The sequence below is a fragment of the Physella acuta genome, unplaced genomic scaffold (genome assembly GCF_028476545.2).
Source record: "Physella acuta isolate Inbredline_101_S28 unplaced genomic scaffold, ASM2847654v3 ptg001015l, whole genome shotgun sequence".
Taxonomy (NCBI): domain Eukaryota; kingdom Metazoa; phylum Mollusca; class Gastropoda; family Physidae; genus Physella; species Physella acuta.
The window spans coordinates 72,501-84,238 of NW_026732532.1; the positions used below are offsets into that span (position 1 = coordinate 72,501).

The window sequence follows — 11,738 nt, forward strand, 5'->3', positions numbered from 1 at the left end:
AGAAATAATTGTGTCATTTCGGGGAGGGGGAGGGCGGACGCTGATCAAGTATATATTTTATATATAAATTCCATTTCGTTCGGGGGGTAGACTTTCTTCTAAGTGGCTCCCCCTCCCCTCGAAGAGATACCTGTAAAATACTCTGACCCAAAGCTGCGGTAAATATCTTAAAAGATCTTGAAAAATTAAATAAACCAGAAAGTACTATTTATTATCGTACAATCAAGATGTGTTTTATTTACTTTAAAATTGTAATGCCATAAATAAAAACAAAACACCAGATTTGTTTCGTTAAACTGTGCTTACTATTTTAATGTGAACTTATGTTGCTAAGTTATAAAAGTACAATAAAAATAAAATATACTACCATTGTTGTTACATTATTTTCAGAAATCGATACACAATCATTCAATACATAAAGTAGAGTTATCAAAGTAAATCTTATTAAAAGTAAAGAATGGCCAACATAATTAAACGTCATCTAAAAATAAATAAATCTCCTATCCATTTTTTATGTCTGTAAGAATTCAACGTTGAATTGTCAACTTGAAGGTATCAATTTTTAGTGCATGTCCAGATCAGATTATACGAGCTGTTGGGGAAAAGCAAAAATCATAGTTTAATAAACGAACACAAATCCGGCTATCGTGTAATTTCTTTTTTTTTTTGCTATTCACTCTAAATTTGGGGACGGAGTGGTCTAGCGGTAGAGAGATAGATTTCTAACCCGTGTGTCTCGAGTTCGAATCCGGAATCAAGTCCCTTAGTCCATCAAACTCAGACGGGTACCTAACTCACGTTAGGGAAAGTAAAGGTAGCTGGGCATAGTGCTGACCACACTATCTCTTCATATGCTGAGGTCACAGAAGCAAGTGAACTCTACTTCACTTGCCCGATAGACCATCAGGTTTTGAAAAGGGAACTTTGCTTTTTACTTTTACATTCTAAATATATTCCTAATCCATTGTATATCACACGCAAAAGAAAATTTATTTGGATATCCTAGACTGTTATAAATTTAATATAACAAAATAAGGACTATATATTTTGGTTTTTCTTATGTATATTTTGTCAATTGTACAAAGATAAATATTATTTTACAAAGGTTTTATATGATGTAAGTGTAATATTGTATGTTATCTGAAATTTCTGATTGCCTTATTAAAGTTTAAAATATTCGACAAATATATGTGAAAATGCCGGGTACTTTATTAAAAAAAAAAAAACTTAAATATTTAACTGAGTTTGCATTATAGCATTTTGGTTCGACATGATCGTGTTTTGTAAAATAAATACACTGCATTAAATCATTCGTTCAATTTTAAAATTATTAAATACACGTAAAGCACTCGTACCAACTGAGGCCTTCACAGCATGGCTTTGTCGACAGAGGTGCGCAGAACTCGTTAACAGTCAGGCAATTTTTTTCACTGTGTAGACAATTAGGGTTATAAAACTAGTTGGTTACTATAATTGCATTAAATAATGGATTGTTTTCAAAGAAAAAACAATGGAATATATTACAGACAGATTGCTTTATAGCTAATTACTTATCTAATAAGTCGTAAGATTAAACAATCAGAACATTTGAATTAAAACAAATCATTGTACATAACAACATTTCGAGGCAATGTATATATTACACTTCCAAACAATATGCTTAATTTTTATTATTAACATACTGTAGATAAACATTGTTACTATTGAGTCTGCAGTGAATAAAGCTTATAAACATATATCTACGCGTACGTGTCATATATTTAAATTATAGCTCTATCCAGTCCGACACATACACCATATATATATATATATATATATATATATATATATATATATATATATATATATATATATATATATATATATATATATATATATATTTATCTATACACATACATATTATGTGTTCTTATGGATGTATATATTAAGTATAAGTTCAGATTACACTCACTTAACAGCTGTTAAATCCCCAGCTGCTGCACCTGAGTACAAAAATAAAAATATGAAAGCTTTACATTTATATTTTTTTATTATTGTACTATTTTTTTTTTATCTATTATGTTTCTATCTATTACATTTTCATAACAGAGTCTTGACGGTTGTTTTCATATATACATTAATATTTATGCTTAGTGCCTGAAGTTTTGCTTACCATCAGTAGTTTGACAGGTCGTTGTACAAATAATACCCCAAAACAACATCAAGGTTATCAATTTCTTCATGGTTCTGTCAAGTACAAAAATAAAAACATGTATCTTTACGGAGGAATAATGTAGCCTATACATCAGAAATCATTTCATTATGCACTGGATATATATATATATATATATATATATATATATATATATATATATATATATATATATATATATATATATATATATATATATATATATATATATATATATATATATATATATATATATATATATATATATATATACATATATATATATACATATATATATATGTTAAGAAATAAACGTACGTATTTTTAGTTGTGCCTCAGTACAAGAACCCAGCGATAGGCTGCTAGTACTACCGTATGCTGTAATGTGGCTATATATTCCAGTCCTAGGCAATTAACCTGTCGTTCAAATTACAAGCAGCTAATGAAACACAAATCAACTACTGTAGATATGAAACTTGATCGATGACGTGCTAAAACAACGGCATGTGCACCAGATACAATGACAACAACGTGTTATGTTCGTAGTGGATATGTTTTGATTTTTCCATTAGACTAAAATAACTGGGTTGATTACAGCCTAATTAAGTGGCTTGAGTTTTAATTTCGCTATTGATTTTATATTTTTTTGAACTATTTAGGTTTCATTTTTTGGAAACTATTTTATTTTTTATACTTTAGAACTTTTTAGGTGCCATAGTTGGGAACTATTTAGGTTCGATAGTTAATAACTATTTAAGTTAAACAGTTAAGAACTATGTAGGTCCCGTAGTTGGGAACTATTTAGTTTCTATAGTTTTAAACTATTTAGGTTCAATATTTGAGAACTATTTATTTTCGATATTTAAGAGCTATTTAGGTACTATATGTGGGTACTGTTTAAGATCCACATTTTGGAACTATTTAGGTTTCATTGTTGTGAACTATTTTGGTTCCATAGTTGGAAATTATTTAGGTTCCATATTTGGGACCTTTTTACGTTCCGTTGTTGGGATTTATTTAGGTTACGCCCTACTAAATGGCCTTCGTTTAAATTTGGCAATTCAAAACCTTACAAGGTCGGGTCTGGTCTGAAAAGTCCTGAGTTCGAATCTCGGGTAGGACTACATAGCTGGTAACAACAACCCAACTAGATGAGAAAACTCCAAAATAAATACTGCTGCATTTTAGTTTATTTGTTAATGGACAAAGACCATGGAGGCAAATCCCGAAAGTGAAACAAGCCTATATGGCGCATAAAGAGTTGACACGTACTAGTTGTTTGTGTTAGGGGGAATACGGCCAAACATTAAAATCAAGGACGAAGAAACAAAATAGGAGAAAACTTAATGCTTTACAAATAAGCTTACAATAGATAAGATTGCTATTTATAAGGGGCTCGGCGTGGTCGAGTCGGTAAAAAGTCTCGAGTTCGAACCCTCGGGCAGATGAGGCTCGTTAGCTGAGGACAGCAAATCCAAAAAAGAAAAGCAGGCTGAAATCGGAGTCAATGGCCTCAATGGCGCATAACCAGTTGACACGTAACGCTTAATTGTGTTGTAGGCGTGGTCGAGTCGGCAAGTTCATGGTTGATAAATTCGAACAAAGTCTCGAGTTCAAACCAACAGGCAGATAAATCTCGATCCACTTCAACACTAATAATTAAGAACGAAGAAGAAGAAGCTATTTATAAACATCTTCAGTCAATTCAAATTTTTCGATTTTACACAATTTATTTACTTATCGCTTTAAATAGCTGTGTATGATATGGTATGATATGTTATAGATTACAGTGTTTTGTTCAGTAACGTTTCATTGTTCTATCTTTATCGTTTCATTATTTGTCTTTCCTATAATATTTTTTTTTAAAATAGTATAATATTCTTTAAAATTACTATAATCATTTTTTTTTCAAAAATTCGATAGACAAATTTTAATTCCATTTACGTTACTTTAATAAACATTTCGAGAAAAACAAATCTATTTCATACTTAATTAATGTTAGGTATATGATAATAAGTTAACTATCACCTACGCCAAAATGTACTAATTTCCCGTTAGGAAACCGCCGTTAACATTTGAAGGTAAACAAAATAAATCGCTCTACACAGGCATGATGCATTGCCAAAACACATGTACAGGATCACATTTCGTTACGTGCTAATTAATGTTAATTTTTTTTTTATTCACATACAAGATAAATAAGTTGTTTTTCACACGTTTATAGATAGAAAATTTTTTATTTTTTATTTTTGCTATGACGAATTTATAAAATAGAACAACAGAGCATGAAACAAAATGCTTATAAAACAGTGGCTCTTAACGTTTTTGTAGGTACCATATATATTCACCATGGGACGAAGTGGTCTAGCGGTAAAGAGCTGGACGGCTAACCCGTTAGTCTCGAGTTCGAATCCGGGTTCAAGTCAGTAGACCGTCCCTGAATCCACCCAACTCTGATGGTTACCTAACTCACGTTAGGGAAAGTAAAGGCGGCTGGGCATAGTGCTGACCACACTATCTCTTCATGTGCCAAGGTCACAGAAACAATTGAACTCTACTTCATTTGCCACATAGACCGTCATGTTTGAAAGGGAAACTTACATATATATTCACCGAACCCTTCTTACAGTTTCATCGTCCGCACTGACAAAATCCGATCGTGAATCAATAAGTAGGGGGTGTGTATCGACCTCCGCCTAACCCCAAAGACTAAATTACCGAAATACTGGGGTTCGACTGAACCCAGAGTAAAAACCCCTGGTCTAAAATAAAGTAGGGTATTTTATCTAAGATGGACGGTAAAGCTTACGATAGTTAATCCAGGCGTTACATGCAAGGCACCTAGTTTCGTATCCATATAACTCTTCTTAGTTTGTTCTTCCCGTTTTAAATGTGCATCTGAATTATTTTAGGGAAATGAAAATCAGCTGGATGGATGTTTGACGCCAATTTCTCATTACATGTCGGGGTCACAGAAACTGTTGAAATCTACTTCACCTGCCCTATTTATTCTCGAGTCCGAAAGGAAATTTTATCCTTAGATAAGGTTATTCTGTCGCCCCTCATGGGACACATGCAACTGACAAGAGTTTTCCTGGCATCTCTCCTGGGCTAGTCTCTCCCAGGTGTATACACTTTATTGGTGTCCTCTTTCAGGTCTTGGGACGGAGTGGTCTAGCGGTAGAGAGCTGGAATGCTAACCCGTAACTCTCGAGTTCGAATCCGGGTTCAAGTCAGTAGACCGTCCCTGAGTCCACCCAAAACTGATGGGTACCTAAGTCACGTTAGGGAAAATAAAGGCGGCTGAGCATAGTGCTGACTACACTATCTCTTCATGTGCCAAGGTCACAGAAACAATTGAACTCTACTTCACTTGCCCCATAGACCGTCATGTTTGAAAGGGAAACTTACATATATATTCACCGAACCCTTCTTACAGTTTCATCGTCCGCACTGACAAAATCCGATCGAGAATCAATGAGTTGCGTGTGTGTATTGACCTCCACCTAACCCCAAAGACTAAGTTACCGAAACACTGGGGTTCGACTGAGCCCAGAGTAAAAACCACTGGTCTAAAATAAAGTAGGGTATTTTATCTAAGATGGACTGTAAAGCTTTCGATTGTTAATCCACGCGTCACATGCAAGGCACCTGGTTTCTTATCCATAGATCTCTTCTTAGTTTTTTCTTTCCGTTTTAAATGTGCATCTGAATCATCTTAGGGAAATGAAAATCAGCTGTTTTAAGCCGATTTCTCATTACATGTCGGGGTCACAGAAACTGTTGAAATCTACTTCACCTGCCCTATTTATTCTCGATTCCGAAAGGAAATTTTATCCTTAGATAAGGTTATTCTGTCGCCCCTCATGGGACACATGCAACCGACAAGAGTTTTCCTGGCATCTCTCCTGGGCTAGTCTCTCCCAGGTGTATTCAATTGTCTTGGTGTCTTCTTTCAGGTCACGTCTCCAGATCTTTCTTGGTCTGCCTCTCCCCCTCCTGCCCTGTTGATTCCAGGCGATGACCTGTCTTGTTATGCTGGATACAGGCTATCTGAGTGAGTGGCAAATCTATTTCCATTTTTTTCTAGAGGATCTCTTCTACAGCTGGCAGTTAATTTGTCCGTTTTTATTGTACCTCATTTCTGATGGTTTTAGGCCAGCGTATTCAAACGATTTTCCTAAGTCGTGAGTTTATAAAGATTGCATTTTCTACTAAATTTGACAGTTATTGCATAGTCTCATTATTACTATTATTTTTAGAATGCTTTTGAATCTTTTTATTTCAGCCCCACCTCCTCTTTAACAGTGAACCCGGTGAAGATTTGTAGTGCTACTGCAAGCTTTTCAGCGTGAATAGAACTTAAAGAATACATCCGTGTTAGGGAATTTCGCATAAAATTTTTGTTTTTAGTTATATGCACGTTTTGTGAAGTGAATTAGTAACCGTCCAGTTCTGGTAATAAGTACATTTCCCTTTCCAGACCTAATGAACTTTAGGGCATATGAAATAGAACGAATGTGTTTCCAGTCCACGCATATGAAGAGATGGGTAGCTAACTCACAAAAGGGAAACAAAGGCTGAATTACCCCATGTATGTAAAGGTCATTGAAACAGATGAACGCTACTTCATCCGCCTCATGTGTTTTGGGCACAACCGGGAAAGGTGATAAATTGTACTCGCTGAAATGCAAATGGCATTGATTAACGGAGAATATTGACGCCGTTTAATTAAAATTATAAAAATATGCTCATTATATATATATATATATATATATATATATATATATATATATATATATATATATATAGCTACATTTTTCTCTAAATACGTATTTTAAAGTTCTACAATCAGTGCAGATGCTCCTGTTAAAAGGATCCGACAAAGAAACACACGCGAAAAACTGAAATCTAGATTTTTTTTGGATTGGTTTTTAGCGGACATGACTTTTTTCTGATGTATTTTACTTTTCTTTCTATTTATATGTTAAAACAACAATCTTGTTTTAAAAGTTGGACATTTTGTTTTTCTCGTCGTCACGCTGTAGTGAAGACAGAACCACTATCATGCGCAATACTAATGAATAAATAAACCACCCTAACTATAATCATTTGCAAGAGGCATTTTGTGAGACATTGTATTGTTTTATTTGTATGATATTTCATGTCTTTGTTGCTATATGCAAGATACGTGAAAGAGAAAGTTCTCAACTGATTTAGTAGATTGTTGATTTTACACCTGGTATGCGATATCTTAATCTACAAGCAAAAGAGTAAAACCATGCTTCGTAAAAATGTAACATTATTAGATATTTTTGCGGACGCGAGAGAGAAAGTAAGATAGGATGCGTAAGTGAGAGAGAGAGATAGAGAGAGATTAAAATATTAATTTTAAAAAAAATCCAAATTATATTTTTTAATATCTGCAACACATTTAATTGTATAACGAAGACACTTTAACACTTGATTGCTTATGATTTAGCAGTCATCTTCATTAAATTATAACTTAAAAACCTATGTGATACAATGTAAATGTAACCAACAGATAATGATAAATACGTGAAAATTATATGTTAAAGTTTGAAAAAAAAAACATAGCAGAAATGACAAAAAAAAAACAAACAAGGAACATAAATAGTCTAAGAGAAAGGATAATTCATTTTCCATTTGAATGTTAAAACAATAACTTCCAGTTGAAATGCGGCGAAGGCTTGCGACCAACATGTCTTACAGAAAAAATAGATTTTTGTTTTCAACACAGTCCTCGTTTACATATATAATAAAATTTAGGCCAAAAATAAACATAAACACTTACTTACACACTCTACACACATCTACACAAACACACAGACATATATATATATATATATATATATATATATATATATATATATATATATATATATATATATATATATATATTAGGGTTGTCCTTTATTTCGATTTTTTATTTTTTCAACCGGGCATCCCCCAATAGAGTTCCATTTCGAAAAAAAATTCTGTTAAAATTTTTTCACATCTTATTATATTTAAATTTTACAAAATAATCTACTGTTTCAATGTTATACCTCTAATATTTAAGTGTCAAACTCAACATAAATATTTTTTTTATTTTTTAAAATTTCCATTAATAATAGTTTACACTCAGATAAAAAATAACTTAGCCAACATTAAAACCAGAGTAATAATGCCAAGACCCTCGGCCACAAGAACACTCGAGCCTCCAATAGTGCGAATAACTGTAACTTGAGATGTTTCATTTGATGCTTGTCCTTGCTTTAAAACTGTAAGCAAGATAAAATTAAGTTTCATTTACTTAAGTACATGTTATAAATAGTTAATATAAATGTGTGTATTAACAAATTAGCATGTATACTTCGCTATATATAATAAATGTATATATATATATATATATATATATATATATATATATATATATATATATATATATATATATATATATATGTATATATATAGTAATGTAGTCATATACATATATATATATATATATATATATATATATATATATATATATATATATATATATATATATATATATATATATATATATATATATATATATATATATATTTATATATATTTATATATATTTATATATATATATATGTGCATTAAAGCATAAAGTAAAAAAAATATATTGTTATTATAGTTATATACGTTCAAATAAAATTACAATGCATGAGGCTAATGAATGTCAAGCGTGTATGGTTTGGTATGCGCTAAACCTTTGGGAAAAATATACATGGACATTTTTTTTTTAAATCTAACATTCTGGAAAATCGATGTTTTGAAAAAGCCTGTTTTTTTAGGTTTCTTCTAAAGAAATATACATACATTCGCAAAGCTCATCCCCAACAGACTTTGTAAGATTAACAATATGCTTCTTGAAGAGGAAACCCATGTTTTTTAAAAGTTTTTTAGACTGCTCATACACTTAAAACACAGTTTGAAAGCTGGCCAAACCAACCCGGGTATTTAAACTAAAGCATACTTTTAAAGTACTAAAAATATTACACAAAGGTATATTATGCTGCTATGTTTATGTAAATTTTGATGTTAAAAAAAATACGGATTCTTCTTTAGGCAAAGCGATCCATTATATAGATGAAGTTGATATGCTTATGATCTTGGCAGAAAAAGGGATAATATGGTCTGCATTATGCCCAGCCGCTTTCTTTTTCCATAGCGATTGGTGACTTTAAGTCGGATTAGAACTACTAACCCGAAAGTCTCATTTGAACTCTATTTCATCTACCCAATGGTTTGCTATGTCTTTTTAGGAATAGACCTTTTCACCTTCAAAATTTACATATAATCGCTAGCTACAACGTCCCATAAATGTTGAATATTAGAATAAATGTTGTAGAAATTTTAAAAAAAAAAGCAAACCAAAGTTGAACTTTTTAACGATTAACACCTCCAGACAAAACGCACGATGAGATGCATTTGAACACAACAAAATTGTTCGTGAGAGAGGTTAAGAAATTTTTGAAAAATTGCTTGATTGAGTTTCAGAAAACACCAAGTTAGCAAGCTTTATTTTATAAAATTAAATCAGAAAATTAAAAAAATTTTTTTACGCCGAAACATTTTTTTTTAATGTTTTGACGATATTTGTTAGAAATGTAATTCATTATAATAAACGATGAGTATAAAAAAGGAAAATTAGCGTGAATATCTTGAAAACAAAATCATTGCAATAAATCTAATAATTCAGATATACATAATCACAATAATGTCGGTTTGTGACAATATAAAAATGAAAATACCAACTCCATCATATAGATATCTTTATATTCAAAACCATCATAAAGATTTCTATGTACCAAAACCATGAAATAGATAATTTTAAATGCGATACGCGTTATGTTTCAGCTCTAGATCTAAATTACCTGTCACTGATATGCAATTATTTCGTTGAAGAAAGGAAAAAAGATTTTCACTGTAGTAGCTGCCAATACAGCAGAATTCGCCGCCGTCTGCTAACCCAGCTTTTGGGATAGCAACCTCCAATCTGAATCTTGTCACATCTAGCTTGTTATATTTATTTAAGGGTTCGATCCCCTGGCTGGTAAACTGCCAATCGCCTTCGTAAAATGCTTCCTAAAATAGTATGAATTAAATAAGAGCTCTCATTTAACTTCCATTATTAAAATATGAGTAAACTATGTTAGTATACGCAATCAAAACAGAAAGAAGAAATTAAAAATAAATAAAAAAGAACGTCAGTATAAACTTAACTTATCATTTGTACATTAACAATTTATTAACAATTGATTAACATGTGTGTTCAGTATTATTATGAGCTTTTTGCCGACTCGACCACGCCTCCAACACAATTAAGCGGTACGTGTGAACTGGTTATGCGCCATTGAGGCCATTGACTCCGATTTCATCCTGCTTTTCTTTTTCGATTTGCTTCCATAGCCTTTGTCCAACCAAGAACAGACTACAAGGCAGCAGTTGTTTAATTTTGGAGTTGTCTCTCCTAGAAGAGTGGCTGTCCCCAGCTAACGAGCCTCATCTGCCCGAGGGTTCGAACTCGAGACTTTTCGGTTTAGCAACCATGAGTTTTTACCGACTCGACCACGCCGACCCTGAAGCAGCGACTCATTCGTTTCGATCTATATTGTTTAGTAACTATAAACTTTTAAACCCAGATATTTAATGTAAGATACTAGATTTTCTAATCGGACAATTGCGGTGTGTATGATATCTTGACTTCTTATACCTAAACATTTTTCCAATTTTATGTTTAATTTTTTAAATATACATTTTTGTTAAATTTACTCAAGAAAAAGTTAAATCCCTAAAGTTTACATTGAATTACAAACAGATTAATTAAAAAAGATGAAAACATTTATTTATTAACTCAAAATTGATATAATGATTCAATTCTGAATTCAACATCTGCACACATGATTATTTGTGAAACTCACAGTTAAACTATACAGCTTTGTATCCAACCCATAGCTATAACATCTCTCGAACAATATTTGAGTGTCTCTCCAGAGTATTTGCAGTCTATGCATTCCAAACACATTTGGGAATATATTAGCAAGTCTGGCATCGCATGCGACAGTAAAACTTTCTCCTTCTCTAACTGCTGGTGGTGCGATCGATTTATAATATACTGAACGATGGAAAATACAGATTTTAGTGCATATTAATAAAAACATTGTAATACATTTACCGAGTCATTAACGAGACATTTAGCATGTTATATGTCATTGCACATTCAAATTGTAATATATATATATATATATATATATATATATATATATATATATATATATATATATATATATATATATGTGTGTGTGTGTGTGTGTGTGTGCGTGCATATGTGTGTGCTGGGAGATGTTCTGTTTTAATTGTAATTATATCATGTTAGTTTTTCAGTAAACAGGTCTAACATGCATTCCCTATAACTTATGTTAGTATTTAATTTTTTGTTTTGTTTTGATATTGTCATTTTGTTTTTATTTATTATTGTTAATTGTAATATACCGTGTTGTATGTGGATATACTTTATGTCACTTTAATA

At 31.8% G+C, this 11,738-nt stretch overlaps 1 long non-coding RNA gene across 1 annotated transcript; it reads right to left on the reverse strand.

The window, feature by feature from the left end:
* Positions 1 to 294: 294 nt before the first annotated feature.
* Positions 295 to 2,538, reverse strand: LOC131954611 (uncharacterized). Its single transcript, XR_009388782.1, has 5 exons — positions 2,489 to 2,538; positions 2,153 to 2,226; positions 1,952 to 1,982; positions 1,356 to 1,430; positions 295 to 592 (listed from the first exon to the last, which is right to left on the reverse strand). It is a non-coding gene; the product is annotated as an uncharacterized LOC131954611 (long non-coding RNA).
* Positions 2,539 to 11,738: the final 9,200 nt, after the last annotated feature.